We start from the raw sequence: 18,548 nt of genomic DNA, 5'->3' as shown, positions 1-18,548 counted from the left end.
TACTTTTGCCAGCAATTCCAGCACTTCACCCCCTGGATCTCCCTCGGTCGGGCTCAGACCCCTCTTTACTTCACATTCACAATTGTCCAATATTGTTGGGATTCACGTCCCTTTCTTTCACAGTGCTTGTAGATCAAAGTCTTATGATTGTACAGGGATTTTGCCTTACCCTCTCTATGACCACTTTGACCTATTTCACCAGCCCTCCTACGGCCTTCTGGTATTTGTAGTTTCTCTCATACAGGGCTCGACCAGAGTCTCTTGAGTTAGCACCCAGGTGGTGCCGGTTTCCCTCTGAGGCTGGTCTCCCCTTCACACTTTTTACAGTTCATTCAAAGTTAATCAGCTTTGGTTCAAAACTTGCCACTTTGCGATTCGCACTCAACACGGCCCGGTTCTTATCGGTTCTCCCCTCGACTCACCGGCTGGGCTGAACCGTTCAACTTTTGGCTGCTCTGGAGTCAAGGCCGGTACCAGGGACACGGGAGCTTCCCTCGCTCCTGCTTATCGTCTTAAGATGGCCTCGTGTATCGTTGACATCTGCTGCAAGACACTGATGCTATTGTCCGCGGTCTTAGGCTCTCTTCCACGAAAGTTCAGCGGGTATGGTACAAAAAGGGCAAGGACACCTCTCTCCTCGCCACCCTCTCGATTCCCACCACCTTTCTCCTTCTCTTGAACTGCCACGTGGTAGCCGTCTCATCGTGCTGTCTCCCGTGCTTGTCTTGCTCGTACTGCACTCTCTTGCTCCACCTTTTATCCCCATGGGGAAAAGGAAGGGCCATCAAGTGTGTGAGAGTTAAGTGAATTGACTGACTTTGGCTGACCCTTGTGGCAGGACATGTCAGGTAAATAGTTGTATTACAAGTCCGCTGTGCAAAGGTGTTTGTGTCGGAAGGGGGGAAAGTTAAAGAATTTGAGTATCCTACGGGGTAACATGGGGCAGGTTTGCGAAATGGACGAGAATAACCGGGATGAAGAACAGAACATAGGGGATTGTGGGAACGGTAGTATTCTGTCTGATCAGGTTTGGAATGCGGAATATAACAAATCAGAGGGACAGGAGGAAGGAGGATGGGGAGTAATTCAATGAAGACTGGTGCAACAACGATTCTGGGAGTTAAACTTTTTGAGCACAATGGAAATTGGGACTTGAGGATTGATTACACACAGAGGGGTTTGTTGCATCTCGGCTGGAGAGATCTAATGGGAAGAAGGGAGGCAGATGTGGCACAGCCCATAAAGGTCTCAGGGATCTCTCCTCATCTTCTCCCCTGGTAACATACCATGTCTCACCTGGGGCATTCCCCTGAGCTTAACGCTGGGTACCCCTATCCAGGTGATCCTACCTCGCTCGTCCAGCACCAGGGTCGGGATCTGAGAGCGCCTGGCCACATGAATAAGGGTTTCCCCGAGGTCTACTTGGGAGGACACAGTCAGGTTTCTCACACTTATGAAAAGAAAAAAGCTGAATCAGAAATTGGGCGCCTAGAATCCAATTATAAACATTCTGTGGAAGTGTATACTTCCCACCCTTCTGCTTCTACCATGTCCGCAATGCTGGCTGCCAAATGTTTATTGGACAATGTTTTACACACGAAAGCAAAAAAAAAAAGAAAAAAGAAAAAAAAAAAAGTGTTTTATACTAGGCAAGCGTTCTGGGAACGTGGAGAAAGATCTGGTGCTTTGCTGGCTAGCAGGCTGAAGGGGAGGGAGAAGGGGAAGCAGGTTTTATTTGTCGTAGATAGCACTGGACCTCTTGTTAGGAGAAAGGAAGACATGTGATTTCTTCCGTTGATTTTATACTGTAACGATGTACACAGAGGATGAGAGGGCGACTGCATTCTTAGACCAAATTATTGTCCCAAGGTTGGTAGACAGTGATGGGACATTTTTAGATAGGAATATTATGGTACATGAGATTGTTGATTCAATGGGATTGATGTCACCTGGTAAGTGTCCGGATGGGTTTCCAATCGAATTTTATGCGACTTTCAGTTCCTCACTTGCGCCAATCATGGTAAAACATTTCAAAGAGATAATTGCCAACAAAGAGATGGCAGATTCCATGAAGTCTGCCGTAATCACTGTAATCCCCAAACCAGGGAAAGACCACTCCAATTCTGGAAATGATAGACACATGTCCTTATTCAATGCAGACATCAAACTCCTAGCCAAAATTTATGCCGAAACGATTCATCCTTTGTTGGCAAAATTGGTCCACCGGAATCAGACCGGTTTTGCCTTTGGAAGGAATAGTTTTGATAATTTAAGGGAGCGCCTAGATATTGTTCATCTTAAAAGTTACTCTCCTGAAGCCTATGCTGCTGTTAGTATCAATGCAGAGAAGGCATTTGATAGGGTTAGCTGGGAGTTCCTCCGACAAGTACTTATTAGGGTGAAGGTGGTGCGCCATTCTTGCAACTCTTCAGTGCCTTGCATAACGCCGCCAAGGCAATGGTCACGGTTAATGATTGTATTTCAACTAGTTTTCCTATATGTAGAGGCATGCGTCAGAGATGCCCGTTATCGCTGCTGCTTTTTGATCTCTTCATTGAACCCTTGGCAATTGCAATTAGGGGGAATGCGGGTATTAAGGGTATTTCGGTGGGGGACTGTATCTAAGGTACTCCTATATGCTGATGACCTTTTGGTTTTACTCTCTGACCTTGGTCCTTCGTTTTGGGGAATTGCTGTTGACTACAATCATTTGGTCAAGTGTCTGGATATAAAGTAAATGTCTCCAAAACAGTAGTCTTTCCAATCTCAACCTTGTGTCAGCGAATTACTGGATGTGAGGAAAGAAGTGTGGGCAGCGGGTGGGTTCAAATATCTAGGTATACAAATTTCCAGGCAAGTTAGTACCTTGTTGGCGTCTAACGTACGGTCTAAGCTTGCTGAGATAAATATATTATGTCTAAAATGGGGGAGGTTAAATCTGACGTTATGGGGGAAAGTTAATGTAATCAAAATGGCCCTCCTTCCAAAATTATTATATATATTTAGTATGCTCCCCTTCCCTTGTCGGGAGATTTGCTTTGTGAAATTGCTAAAATCTTCCGTAATTTCTTATGGGGGGTGGGGGGAGGTGGAAGATAGAGTATCTCTAAAGAAATCCTCATGCTGCCAGTGAACCAGGGCGGCTTTGGATTCGCAGATGTTGCACTATATCATAGTTTTCACGTTCCGTACTTGACATTTTTGGCTGAGAAATTAGATGGTCGACTGTCCTAACTGGGTTAGTATAGAGAAAAATTATGCTCATCCTGTTCCTTTGGATTGTCTGCTCAGTATGGATAAGAAACTGGTTATTGACCATACTCTGCCTTTTGTTGGACATGTTTTGAAAGACTGGAAGAGAAGTTGCGTGCCTGGTGGTGTGAAATATCTTCTGAGTTTGGAATCCTCACTGTGGAAAAATCCTGCCATACGCCTTGACAATCGTACCTTCTCTTCTACCACGTGGCAAGCTGCTGGTATTTGGAACTTGGTTCAAGTTCATGATGGTGTTTCTATGCTCACCTTCGAATTACTACTGTTTAAATATAAATGGAATAGCTCTGAGATTCGTAGTTATCGTTTGTACTGTTTTTGAAACTTTGTTTTCACCATTAAATGCCTCGTTGCATTATGTACACACTGGGCCTCATTACGAGTCAGCCGGTCCGGAAAGAACGGTGGTGGTAAATCCGCCATCAATGTTCTTTCCGGACCGGCTGATCTCGGGTTCTGCAGGCAGGAGGTGTTTAACACCACCCGCCTGCAGGCGGACGTGGAAACACCGGCACCATTACAGCATGGTGCCGGTGTTTCCACTTCCCCATTCCCATGGAGTCCTATTGGACTCCATGGGAATGGGGATTTACCGAATTCCGCCTCTGGAATTACCGGGTTACCGGGTCACCGGGGTTGTAATGCCCCGGTGATTCCGGGAATCACAGAGGCGAAATGGTAATACGAGTCCAGCGGTAACCTGATGGTTTTTCCAGCTCGGTTACCGTCGGACTCGTAATGAGGCCCACTGTTTTGCACCTGGCTAGGAGCACTCCTCTTTCGGCTTCACTTTTATATAAGCTTCTCACTCCCACAGAGGTTAAGAACGCTTCATATCATGGGAGGGTTATTTGGTGTCTTGAGTTGGGGTATGAGATTTCAGATTCTGATTGGACCCATATGTGCTCTAGTCAATGCAAGTGTAAGGCAGATTTAGATCTGAGGTATACTCAGCAATGGATATTGCACTGTATTTTATTGGTCCCTTCTGAGAATGAAAAGGTGTAAACTGGTTCAGGATGACACTTGTTGGAATTGTAAAAACTGATGAAGGGACTTTCCAGCATATGTTCTGGTTGTGTCCTAATGTCAAGTCTTTTTGGGAAGATGTCTTCCAGCGTGTGGACCTCGTATTGGGTCTTGCGCTTCCCCGTGATCCCTTACTGTGTGTGTTGGGGTTGTTTCCATTAGGGCTTGATTTGTCTGTTGGCTTACGCTTTTGGGCCTACAGGGCTCTTATCGTGGCTAAAAAGCAGATTGTGAAAAGCTGGAAGAGTGACCTCAGGCCTTCTGTGGAAATCTGGCTGCTTGATTTGTCAATTCTTTCAGATGGAGAGAGAGTAACTTTTCAGGTCAAGAAAAACGATACATACTCAGACATCTAGAATGCTTTTAATGAGTTTTATGCTTATGGTTTGTTTCTTCCTACACCTCTATACTCCTTTGTTTTTCTACTACATCCTCTCTCTTTTTTTACTCTCGCTTTGCCTCTGCCACCCTACGTACATAGATTATGGTCTACAGTTGTATATATGCTTTGTATTTGACATTCCTTTGTTTACTTGCTTGATATTATATTGTTTATTGTATTATCTTGAAAATGTCAATAAATAAATGTATTACAAAACACATCTATTGGATTCTCTTTCTGTTCAGACTAGTCTTTCATAAAGGACCCAAAATCGGATCTTCTCACCCCTTCCTCCCGATTCTGCCACTGCTACTGATTTCGTGGAATATTTTACTGACAACATTTCAGCTCTTCCATCCCCTCTCTCACCCCCTCTTCAACCCCCCTAACACCCTTTTTCCCCACCCTTGCTAATTTCTTCATTCTCCCCTCTTACAGATTGTGAGGTCTCCCCTGTTCTTGCTAAAGCTAACCTGAGATCTGTGCCTTCTGATCTTCTCCCTTCCTCTCAGATTACTTCAGTTTACCCTCTTCTTATTCCTTAATTCCTATTTTTAATTCTTGCCCTTCTAATGCCGTCTTCCCTTCCTCTTTCAAACACTGTTCTATCCTACCAATGTTGAAGAAACACTTCTTGTCCCTGCTTTGCCTGCTCATTTTCGTCCTATTTCTTTTCTAAGATCGTGGAGCGTATACTTTATACACAGGTTTCCTCACATGTCTCCACTAACACTCTTCTCCCTCTTCACCAATCTGGTTTCCGTCCCAGTCACTCCACTGAGACTGCTCTCCTCACTGTTTCCAACTCCCTTCGCACTGCCCATTATTCTGCACTTTCTTCTCTTCCTGTACTTCTGGACCTTTCTGCGGCCACTAACACAGTTTATCATACTATCCTTCCTTCATTCATCTCTGCATGACCTTGGTTTCAGTGGGTCGGTTTTGAACTGGTTTTGTGCTTACCTTTCAGCCTGAACTTTTTCAGTCTCCTCTTCTACTTACCCTCTCATCTAAGTTTTAGCTCAAGGTTCCGCCCTGGGTCCCTTACTTTTTTTTCTCTGTACACTATCCCACTTGCTTCCTTAATGTTCTCCTTTGAAATCTCCCATCATCTTTATGCTGATTCTTCACACATTTTTCTAACCTTTTCTGCCTTCACTCCCACACTCGAATCTACTATTTCCTCATGTCTCCTCGTGATCCAAGTTTGAATTACTACTCACTACCTTCACTTAAACCGGTCAAAAACAGAGATAATCTTTTTTTCTTCTAGTATGCTCATCACTTCTGCCTCCTATTTCTTTTCTACCATCCTAAAATTGTACCCTCACACCCGGGCTGCAATTTGGGCATCATTTTCTACTCTTCTTTATCTTTCTCTGCCCAGATCTCTCGGCCCCGTCGTTCTCAACTTTACAATATCCATAAATTCTGTCTATTCCTCACCACTCATACCACTAAGTCTTTACTCTCCTCACTTGTATTCCCTCATCTTTGTTAATGCTCTTTTGATTTGATTTTGATGAATTTATAAAGCGCACCAGACTGAGTAAACCATATTCGGGCGCAGATGACAACTAAAATTAACATTGAACAACCGGAAGGACGAATTAACGTTGCAGTTCTAACAGTACCTTTTCTCCTTTAGTTAAACTACTACCCTTCTTGGTCTCCGTGCCTACCGAGTTGCTGCCCTCCGTTCTATCTATAATTCCTCTGTTCATCTACTCCTTCATTTATCTCCTTGCACATACATTTCTTCTGCATTACTTTCTCTCCAGTTTTCTTTTACTCTTGCTTATTGTAGAATTCCTTTACATTGTCTTTAAATGTCTCTATGGTCTCACCTCACCCTACCTTTCCTCTCATCTTTGTATTCCCTTTCACGTTCTCTCAGTTCTCAGGCCAATTGTTCTATTTACTCCCTGCCGCCCCTGTGCTTCATCTTGCTTTGGTTCCTTCTCTCTTCTAGCTCCATTCATCTTGGAATGCTCTCCCTCCATCTTTCCGTTTTATATCTATATGCCTTCTTTTTAAAATTCGCTTCAAGGAACATCTGCTCTCTGCCTGATCAAGATGTCTTGATGTGCCTGCAATTTGTTGTACCTTACTGTTTTCATGTTTGTTCTGCGCTTGGCATAAAGCGCTACAGAAATACAATAAAATACAATTCAGGTGGTGTGCGCCTTGTGCGAAGACCATATTTTATCAAACATATTGAGTTCTCCCTGGTAGCTATTGATAGCCTTCTCCATTATACATGTGTTGTGTATAGCAGGCCTCCATTCTTGTATTGAAGGGTAGTTGGGAGATTTGAAAATGTGCAACATTTTACTTTCGATCCAACACACCCATAAAGTTTGTTGGCAACAAGCTGTCACGAGAAACAGGTCATAAAGAACATCCCTGTTGGGGAAATGATCAGAGCTAGATGCAACTGCAGCGAAAAAGAAATTTCAAAGGCAGAGACCACAACAGTTATCAATAGATTCCAACGAGAGGCTATGCTGACCTGGATTTGCGAGATGCTTCGCGCAAAGCCCATAGTAAACCAAGAGGAGAATTATTCAGTAAGAACAGCAAACAGAAACCATGTGACATGTATGACAGAATTAGATTCATCACACAGTACAGTGCTAACAGCTCACAGGTCTACATGGTCTTAAGAACGCACTCTGGCACCCCCTCCTTATGACTGTCTTAAAACATATATACATATATTGGCGATAAACCAACCATGATTACATAAAAGAGCGCCTGCATTACGGAAGAGACGGTGTCCTAGTTTTATCGCACCTATTCAACCAGCCAGTAACTCGCCAACATTAGCCAAACCTGTCAAGGGGTTCTATAAATGCGGCATTTGCTCAAAGTACCCCTGTGTGTTGAATAATACTCACCATTTGTGTATAGCCAACTTACCAGACATCATGTGAAACATTTCTTGAACTGTTGGAGTAAGTTTGTGGTGTACATTATATGTGTTATTATATATAATAGATACTAAGTGGGAAGTAAGATTAGAGAGCTACGAACACGTATCGGGGAGCATCTCTATACCAAGGCATAAAATAACCGGTATCGCATCGCAATTCACTAGACAAGAATGATGCATTGCTTTTCATTTTATAAATTATGTCGCACTAACTAATGTAATTTCGGAGAAGGTGAGCATTGTTTATTATTCTTTTACCAAGCTCCAGGACAGTACGGGCCTATACAAAGAAAAGCAGAGATCCAGGCTGCAGGCTGACCCTAAAGTTCACTTTAATGAGCACTTTGGCTGATGGAAACTGCAGATACAGGTGACTGTGTGGGAGCTTGTCTGTCTTCCACTGTAAATATTGGGGGGGATGCAGGATGGCACTATACAAAGGTAGCCCTTTCTCTCGGATCTTTCATTGCTTCTACCTCTATTGCTCAGCATGTTTCTATTTCATAATTTGCTTGCTCACATTTGCACCCTTAAAAGGTCTACTACCCCTTTTCTTTTCGTTCACTTTGCTCTCACGTATACACCGACCCTGTAACTTTCTCCCTTGCCCATCTCCCCTCATCACTTCTGAGAGGCTCTTCTTTCATCTATTTCTTTCTCACACATCTTGCTTCCTAAATCAATTATCTAACTCCTCTCTCTTCGCTGTCCACCTTTGCTGAGCTCTATATTCCACTCAGACTGCAATGTCCTTAAACATGATAGGCTTTCATGTGCGCATGCAAAAGACTATTGTGTCATGCATCTGAAAGGATATGAAAGGCTGAGTGTGCACATGTGCATTTTTGGTGTGCATGCATGTGAAAGGCTACAGTCATTTGTGCCTGAAAAGCTATCCTGCATATGAAAGGCTAGGTGTGAACGAACATCTAAGGCTGAGGTCTGTGTGCATGTGAAAGTCTGCATTGCTCATGCAAAGCTGCAGTGCCATGGTACGTGATGCTCTGGGTATTGTACATGTTACCATTTGGACACCATCTTAATTCAATGACCGCACAAAAAGCTAAGATTATGGTTAATCCATATATTACCAGGTTCTATAGTTCCAACCAAGCATGTGAAGCATAGGCTAGTCTTTTTTAATTAATGCACATGCCATGTGATGGAAACTTGATATGCATGCTAGCATTAAACTAATGACAGATGTAGGTTTGGTTGGTTGGAGCTGAAGGCAAAGCAGTCCTCTACGTTAACTGGTAAAGTTAGTTGGTTGTTGAAATAAGGCCTGCATCCCGGCACATGGTTTGTCTGGGAACCAAAACTCCAATGTTCCCAAGGGGTAAGATATTGGATGTGCAGATTAAGTGGCATTATCATTATTATATGTGAAGCAGTACTCTGTGTGAGCTTTTTTGTGTAGCATACACAAGTCAACTGAATGGCTTGTGGGCACTTCTGTGAGATCAAATGATTTGCCAAGGATCACACACTTTAGTTAATTGTGAAGCCGGGATTTAAGACCAGTCTGCAACATAAGGCTCTTAACCAAATATCTTCCCAGCTTTAGTTGGTAGAAATAGTACTTTGGTTTTAAATAACACTCTGTTTTGTAGAGATGTTTGGAAACTTACAAAAAAAAAATCAACATCCAAGCTGAAAAATATCTAAATCCATGTTGAGAACATACACCATGGTCGTAGCTTTATTTATTAATTCTTGAATGGAAAATTACAAGAGCACAAAGTAATGTTAAGCTAAAAAAAATCCTATGAGTTTGGTAAAGGTAGGTTTAAAACTTAGACACACAGAAAAGGTATTGTATGAGAAGGTCACCTTCTTGAAGTCATTGTTTGACAGAATCATGCTTGCTACTGCATATCATGTGATGGGAATGTGAACACTTGTCAAACACTGGTTCATCAATGAATCACCACTAATAAAGTACGTGCATTTAAAGGCTCCGCCGATAGATAAATGTGTGTTTATTTTATTTATTTTTACATTTGTATAGCGCACTAAGCCCAAGAGCATCAAGGCACTGTTGCATGACCAGTTACTCAGAAATTTACAGATATTGGGATAAGCGCAGTGTAATAGTTGTTCAGTAAAAGTTACTGTTATTTCGAAGATCAGACCAGGTAAAGGGCCTGTGTCCAACATTCAGGCAAACAGTATTGTTTTTTGAGTTCTTCTGAAAGTCCAGTAGGAGAGTTCAGCACGTAGGGTCGGAGAGAGGAGGTTCCCGTATTTGCCAGCTATGGCTGGGAAACTAGAGGCTCTAGCTTTGGTCTTCTTGAATTTAAGCGGAGTGATGCGGTTGGCCTAGGCAGCTCTGGGAATTGTTGAGTATTTGCGAGGCACTAGTGGGAAGCCTTGTTGAATTTGCAAGGGTAGCAGTGTCTGGTCACATGTCCAACAAACGGCATCCTAATTATAGCACAAGTGGTGAAACAAGTCCCTAGGCCCTATGCTGCCGTACAGGGAAACATGTCTTGCATTGGCCCCGATTGAAAAGTAAGGATATACAAATTTGCTAATCATATACGTTGAATTGCTAATCAAAATATTTTTATTTTGGCAGTCTCGACTAACCGCTAATGCACTAACCGCTGTTGCAAGACTAATTTATGCGTTGCTATACCCTCAACAATCCTGGCATGCGATTTCCATTCGCCCAGCATTGGAATAAGCAACATCAAACTTCAAAAACGGAGGATGTGAGGTTTTTTGCAATTGATCATGCCCTAGCATCCATCAGAGGAGGTGACAAAGAAAGAATGCTGAGAAAGAAGGAAGCACAATATATTTGCCAACTTAGAAGCACTACTTGTGGCTGTAATACAGAAAGCAAATTTGAAGTGTTCCTTAAAGTAACATCTCTGCCCGTTTACCCTCCAATTACGCCACCTATACAAAAGAGCATCATTATATAACACAGCGCATAAGACTATGTATATTACTAAGACTGTACAAACATGAGTTATACCTAACAAGCTACACCATCTGTTCACAGGGGGTGCACCTAAGTGCCAGTCACGCACTATAAATTGTTACCTTGTATGGAATGACTTATTAATGTCTCTAACAGTCATGGCTGACTGTTAGGAAATATTTCATCAATGTGTAATTTTCCCTCCATTTGTGGACCCCCCCAAACTTTTTCCTTTTGGCTTGGCTATCCTATCTTGACTTTTGCCAGTGGAGCACAGCCTTCAGCTGCGCTCCCCTGGGCTTTTGCTCACTTGTTATGTGGAAACGAACACATCCTTCAGACTGTCAGACTGTCAGTACTAGGAAACTATGTTTCCCTTAGTCTTCGACTATGTTGGCATTTCTTGGTAACTTTTTAACAGTGCACAATGTACCTTCCAGTACTGTGCGCCAGGGTTCTTTTTTTTTTTAATGGTCCTAGACGCCCTCAAAGGATTGTTTGGTGATTGTACAAGTGTGCCTAGGACAAACTGGTGGCAGCAGTTACTTTTTATAAGTGTTTTCCTTCTTTTTACAGAATCACATCGCATTTACCTCGTTTGGTTCAAGACTGTGGCTAGGTCCGAAAAAGGCTGAGCCACAAATTCTTTAGGTCTGTCCTACGCCCATTTTGTCCTTTGCCTTCCTCCAGGTCGAGTGACCCGGGTTTTCCTCATTTGGGCATGCAGCCTCCCACGAAAACCGATCTCTTTCGCAGGCTTCTGCATGTCACGTGTGTGTGCCCACGAAGTGGGTTGGGACTGTCTGGTCCCAATCCACACTAGTGGTGCCAGGATGTCTAGAGTACCTGAATGACTGGGATCACCGTGGGCTGCGATTGGTCCATGACTGGGATGTCTGCATGAGAGCAGATCTTCGATTGGAAGTCCTTGATTTTGGCGTGAAGCTAATCTTGGATAAGAGAAGGGGCTATGCATCCATTCCAGGTCGTTCACCAGAGTTCTCGCCGATCTACAGAAGGAGCCAAGTACCCTGCAACTAAAACTTGTGAAACGGCCGGAGACGCATTGGAACGTTTGGCACCCTGAGTCCTCTGATGTAACCATCATACCCCTAGTTTCTTCATCGATCAAGAAGGCCTGCAAGGGCGCTTCGCCCCTTTGGAGTAGTGGGAACAACTGCTCTCGGCACCCCCTGCTTAACGACCGAAGGAGCCCTTTCCAAGGTGTTCCTGGGCCATCCAGTGAACTGTAAAGCTCTACCTCAGGCTATCCCGCAGACTTGCTGCAGTCTTGAGTTGAAACCCGAGACTTTGGACATTGTTTGCTTGTGGTCCTGGGCCCTCTCCTACCAAATTTCGTAGGCCAAGCTCCTCTGGGACGCAAATTAGGAGAGCGTGCAACACTGCACACATCAGCGATTCCCGTGTCACTACCTGTTGGTGACGGTCACTGTAGGTGCCTTGCTGATCAGCCCTCCTGTGCCGTGAAACCTGCTGCACCAAAACATTCTTTGTATCTCCTTTGGAAGCTGAGAAAAGGCCACTGTCTTGTCACACAGCCGCCGAGAGCTGGAGCGCCGTGAAACTGCAGGGCTCTAACCTACTAGCGACCATGACTAAACTGGCAAAGTTTGGTCTGGACTGTGCTGAGGGTTGGTGAGTACTAGCATCACTAACCGGTGGCCCCCTGGCACAACCAATATCTTTAATGCACGAATATCCCTGAAAAGGTACACGCTTTTGGCTGGGTTAGCCTGCACTCCCTGGATACTGCCACCTCTTTGAAATTGCTCTGCCAGCAAGGCCACTTTCTAATTCATCCTTTTTGCTGAATATTCTAGATCATGTAGCATACACACAAGTTATGACGCATCTCAAGAACAAAAAGATCCTGAATAAGTGGCAATCAGGTTTCAGGGAAAACCATGGCACTGAGACTGCCCTTCTGGATCTGAAGTCCAGACTTCTCTGTATTATGGACAATGGGCAGACAGCCCAATGAATGTTGGTGGACCTCTCTGACGCCTTCAACCTGGTAGAGCACTCATTGCTGATCCCAAGGTTGAAGGAGGTGGCAACGTTCTCAAGGTCAGCTGCCCAATGGGCTGAATCATTTCTGAGTAATCGATGGTGTAGAGTTAGCAGTGCATGCGCAGATGCAGAACCTATCCTGCTAACACATGGGGTAGTCTAACGGGCATGTAGGTCTCCCTCATTCTATAACATCTTTAGCGTCCCATTCCTCAACCTTCTAGAGAAGAAGATTGATTTTACTAATTACGCAGACGACACACAGTATGTTGTTCCTCTGTCTGGTAATTAGGTCGAGGATAAGAAAATCATCAATTGGATCCATGGACTGATTCAACGGTGGATGAGCAACAATGGATTAGCCCTGAACACTGGAAAAACAGACCAGATGGTGGTGGGCACCGAGGCTAAAATCCGAAAGACGGGAACAGAGTACTCCCAGTTTCAAATTGATGGTTGCGACATAAAAACTAAAAATAAAGTGACAACTGTTGGGGTCCTTTTTTACTGTAATCTCAACATTAACACCCAGGTCGGCAGTTTGGTGTCCTCAGCTTCATACTATATAAAACTGCTGGCACAAATTTGCCCTTTTATATCAAGAGCAAACAGTGAGATATTAGCGAGGGCCATAATCTGTTCTAGGATTGACTATTGCAGCAGTCTGCTTGCGGGCCTATCCAAGTCCGACTCCAGTCGGCTTCAGGTCATACAGAACAATGCAGTAAGAGTTATTATGGATCTCAAAAGAAGGGGTCATGTATCATGGCAAGAAGGATCCTGCACTGGCTCCCAATAGAAGCCAGAATGTATTTTTGCCTTCTCCTAATAACACAAGTGCCTGATCATCCCCATTATACCAGAGTGAAGTGCCGGAAACAAAAGTGAGTGTATGCAATCTCAGATCTAATAACACCAATCAACTCAGAGTTCCGGCCCATAGGATGACCCAGGTGAAGAAGAGCATTCTTTGTAGCAACCCCCACCGTTTGGAGCGCTATTCTGCCAGACATCAGGGAAGAAAGATCAACTGCCCTGTTCAGGAAAAGACTAAAGATTTTTCTGTTCAGATAGTCACCCTGCTAATGACTACCGTATTTGCCCATGACCAACCAGTCTTCTGAAAGAGTATTTATCATCTTCGGACGTGTTGCTGAGTCCGCTCTTTTCTGTTTGTTCTGTTTTGCGCACTCAAGTCAGTGGTGCACGGTACAAATATAATAAAGTAAATTAAAAGGGCAGACCCTACTCGACTAGTGGGAACCAAATCTTCATCACCTCAAGCCCCTTCCTGACTCTCTACAGTTCCCCCAAGACCACCCGCTTTTTGTTCCACTTGCGCGATCGTGCATATTTACACACAACTGCACTGTTGAGCACAAGGCTGCGAAAGTTAGGGAACGGCTCCTAATGCTCCTAGTGTATTAACTCGCCTTTCTCCTAACAGGTTGTGGCTGTGGTTTAACTCCTTTGTCGCATTAGAAAACATACTGTATATATATATATATATTATTTAGTATAAGAATTGTGTGGCAATTGTTTTTTACATAACTGAAGTTTGTGTCAATTGATCCAGCTGACAATAAATGTGTACATATTTTGTATATACTCTTGGCAAAGAGTAATCTTTGTGAGCTCATTCACCACTCCTTAGACTTAGTCTTGGCCACCTGCCAAGCTACCTAAATTGGTCTGGCTTGTCCAGAAGGTTCCCCTTTTCCACTAAACTAGGGTGGCCTCCTAAACCTCTGCCCACCAGGTCAGAGTTTAGAAATCCATTTTAGCACTGACTAAACAACAAAGTTGATAATACACTATTTGATTTACCTTGGAATCATCCCACTGCTATTGGTCACAGATTAGAAATCACTATTTTCATCACTGTCATACCATTACACTGCCATTATAACACTGTTAAAATAGATCATTTCTATATATTTAACTGATAACCAACTCAAGCATTGATCTTCAATTAAGAATGATCATTGTAGGGGTTTGGGCAACACTATTTATAGAGCTAACTAGTAATGTGGCATATGGCCCCTTGGCAATAGCTTGCCAATAATTTTGCAGGCTTTATTAGACAGGTACTGTCTCCCACAATCTCAAGATTTTCACAACCTTTTTCCAGGAATATAGTGCTTTAAAATGAATATTTTGCACTTGGATTGGAAAGACTAGAATCCGTGCTGCCCACAACCTTTACATCTGTGTGCTTTCATAACAATAACATGATGACGTTGAACGCAGGATTGTGATGATGTCATCATGCATGTATTAACTGCCACAAAAAAAAACAAGATGGTGTTTCCTTTACTGGATAGACAACCACCAGAAACCTAGGGCAGAAGAAACTCTGGCACATTTAATTATGTATGGGATATTAAACAGCTTATTAAGCGATAACAGTGAGGCAAATTAGACTACAAGACTACTTTCTTTTCCCTTTCAGAAACATTTGAATGTACTAATGTATAACACATAAAGCACACAGTATCGTGCATGGGGACCAGCCCATCTTCTAAGTAAGTGTTACTTGACCCTTGCTATCATCTCTGCTAATTGACTGTTCTTACGGGAACCTGACAATTTGGTTTCTCCATCACCATTTTATTTTTCCTTTTCTCGTGCAAGTATAGGCTCATTGAGGGATCAACCCAATGTATATACACAATGCAACATTGCATAAGGGAACCAGCCCAATCTCCTAAGTAAGTAGTTATTCTGGTTGTGCTGCCCATTATCACTATTTCTTAGCCTATGGCGGCAGGTTGACTTGATTCTGTCTGAACTGTCTCTTAAAAACATTATGTATGCCAGCCCTTGTCACATTTCATTATGTATAGATATAGTCCCATCTTTTGGCCCCCAGAAAATAACATAATAAAATTACGTTATATTTACCCTTCAGTAACTCTTGGTGTTATATGTTCACAGGCATTTTCTTCATATTGGCCTTTTCGGTTTACAACTAAGTGAATCCCGTTAGGACTCAATTAATAGTTAGTGTCACAATGGTAATTGACCATAATGTTTGATGAATGCCACCTACCTGTGCACACTGCTTATTAATTTTACTGAACATGTACTGATAATATTCTTTAAAACTCTGTCTCTCATTTATGTCATTTTATATTTGTTATTTTTATCTCCCCTTCTTCACTCGTTGGATTACTGCCTCCCACTCAAAACTACTTTTGTACCAAGACAATATATTTGTGTGTTTTTTGCTTTGAGGACTTAAGGGCAATCTTCCTCTAGAAGTAACTACAAACATCTATTACAGAGGTTGATGTATAGATCTTTGGATGTCACTATCTCACAAACAAGTTACGAGTATCGAGTTAGAAGAAGTATTCCATGTTAGTTTATGAATTTAATAAACCAACGTTTCTCAAATTAATGTAATTATTATAGATTTGTTTTGCTTTTGGAGCGCTTGCATTAGGGTGAATCTTTTGATACGCCCTTAAACCACTTGCAACATTAATCTTTGCCTTCCTCAGCATCCATGGTGCACACTGCTAGTGTCATCAAACACAGCCCCCATTACACCTGTCCACCCTCACACCATTCCAGGTCTGTACTTTACCACAGTTCCTTAACATATGCAGTAGCGTGCCATCTGCAAGCCCAACATGCCCTTCAGGAACATGTTATATGGGGTCCAGCAAGCAGCTGGAAAGCTGCCGGTATTCTCCAAATATGCAACCAATCAGTCCTTTACTTCCCTTAAATTATGTGGAGATTTAGCCATTGCTATTTAAAGATTCCGAATAAGACTCATTTGTTTTTGATGGGATTCATGCAATGCCCCCCCATCCCGAGACTAATACAGTAGCTCTCAATGGCTCACTTACATTGCAGCAGAGCTCATGAGCCAACAGTCTGCCACTCGTCGCCCCATGTTTGAAGTAACTGATGCAGTGCGTATTCCACTTTGTAAGCCAATTTCCAACTATTCCACCTCCAATCCCATTTGTTTGAAAGAAACTGATCGTTTGGCTTCCTCCAAAATGCCAATTTCTGTCCTGCAGTATCTCTTTCTAGCTTTTCAGGGATGTTAGTTAGCACTGTAGGTCACGCTTGAACATCAACTTTGCCATTCCAGTTGATCTTAATGAATTCTAATTCTTTCTGGACTTGACTATCATCTCAGAGGAATAAGCTAAAGAAGTACCATTTGAATGAGTGGGCCAGAGAGTGACGCAGTGAGTTCCAGACCCACATGGGCATGGATCTGAAACATGTGAAATCACTCACACTGGACTTTTCACACAGGAGCGAACTTTAAGTCATCCCAGGGATTCATCAGGGAATCCCACGGATGCACCAGTGAGCCCCCTATTCATGAATTAAGACAACTTCTGTCACTAGCTGGGAAAGCACACAGCTACCATACAGAATGTTTTTGGCACACCCTAACCTTGAGAGGCCAAGGATCTCTTAGGTACTCATAGGGATTGGTCCCAGATGAGGCAAGAGATTCAGACTCATCTGGGAAAAGGGTCGGTCAGCTCAAATAGTTCCTATGAGGAGGTTTTTTGCGCAGGGAAGGACAGGAACTGGTCTGGAATTACTATAGGGATTAGCATGGCCATGGGCAGTCAATGGAAGGGCAAATACTCAAACAACACCTACAGGCTATGTGTCCCTACTCATATGCCATTCCTCCTGGTTCCATGTGTTAATAACGACACCATAAATAACGACATACATTTTTAATGACAACTAAGTAATGGAAAAAAATATATATTTTTATTTTATTTGGGGGGTCCCCCCCAAATGCCCCTCGTTTCCCCTGCTTTTCTAACTCCCACCGCCCCCACTATTTGTATCCCTTTCCCCCACCACCCACATATACTATTATTAAAAATAACTTTTTCGTTATTCAGGTGTCACTGAAAATGTTTGTCGCAATTTATTTTTCGTTATTAACACTATATACCTTCCTCCCCATTTGTACTCTAATGCACAAATTTCGGCTTATATGTATCGCAAGCGACACCCAATAGTCCAAACTAAAAATGACAAGGCTCTCGCAAGGGGTACAGTGTCGGAAAGCCCAGCCATGATACACGTGAAACAAAATGGGCGTGGTTCAAAAAACTGACTTAATTATTTGTTCAGGGTAGTGGTTGGAACAAAAGCTTACATTGGCCAGGCAAAGGTCTACAAATTGTAAGGATGCTACTAAAGCAAATTGTGTTGAGGATGGGGCAATGCAAAGTGGGGCTTTCTTCCAGGGTCTAACACCTGACCTGCAGAGAGTTGGAGCCAGAGGACCGAAGAACTCCGACAGGGAGTTATTTAGGAAGTGTAAGCTGGATGTAAAGAGGACTCAGGCCCCAGACAGCGCCGTGGATGATGCAAAGGGTCTTGAATTTGATCCTTGCGGTCACCGGGAGCCAGTGGAGAGAGTTTAGGGCTGGAGAAATGTGGTCCCTGGGCTTGAGGCCAAGGATAGGTCTTGCAGTCCTATTCTGGATTAGTTGAAGGGAGGAAAGAGGCAGATTGAGGAAAAGGCTGTTGCAGTAGTCTAGCCTAGAGAGAATCGGGGCTCTGGAGATGTTGCACTTCTGGGGGAAGGTGAGGAAAGGTAGAATGCCCGTGAGGAGATGCAACAGAAAGTTTTACTTCTTGGCAAGGTCTGTAATGTGTGGAGAGAAGAGTCAAAGATGATCCCAAGGTTTTTTGCCTCACAATTGGGGGAGGGGACCCAAGGAGTCAGGCCAAAGAGTGGGGGCAGGGGGGCAGGAGGGCAGGGGGGCAGACATCCGAATGAGAAGGATCTCTGTTTTACTGGCATTAAGGCAGAGATAATTTTCAGAGCACCATGCCTGAATAGCAGTCAGGCTGTCCAGTCTGAGGGAGGAGGCGGAGGATGGCAGCTTGAAAGAGCTGTGTGTCATCTGCATAACACTGGAAATGAGGGGAGAAAGTGCAGATCAGGTGGACCAGAGGGT

General features: G+C 43.4%; 1 protein-coding gene and 1 long non-coding RNA gene across 4 annotated transcripts in view; one reads left to right on the top strand and one right to left on the bottom strand.

Moving 5' to 3' along the window:
- The window catches only part of VTI1B (vesicle transport through interaction with t-SNAREs 1B), a 507,368-nt gene that overhangs the window by 378,708 nt on the left and 110,112 nt on the right, over positions 1-18,548 (bottom strand). The window lies entirely within an intron of this gene.
- LOC138527644 (uncharacterized) overlaps positions 1-18,548 on the top strand; it is a 382,040-nt gene that overhangs the window by 345,614 nt on the left and 17,878 nt on the right. The window lies entirely within an intron of this gene.

Source organism: Ambystoma mexicanum, chromosome 14 (genome assembly GCF_040938575.1).
Source record: "Ambystoma mexicanum isolate Mex_15411 chromosome 14, UKY_AmexF1_1, whole genome shotgun sequence".
Taxonomy (NCBI): Eukaryota; Metazoa; Chordata; class Amphibia; order Caudata; family Ambystomatidae; genus Ambystoma; species Ambystoma mexicanum.
This window is presented reverse-complemented; position numbering and strand designations above follow the sequence as displayed.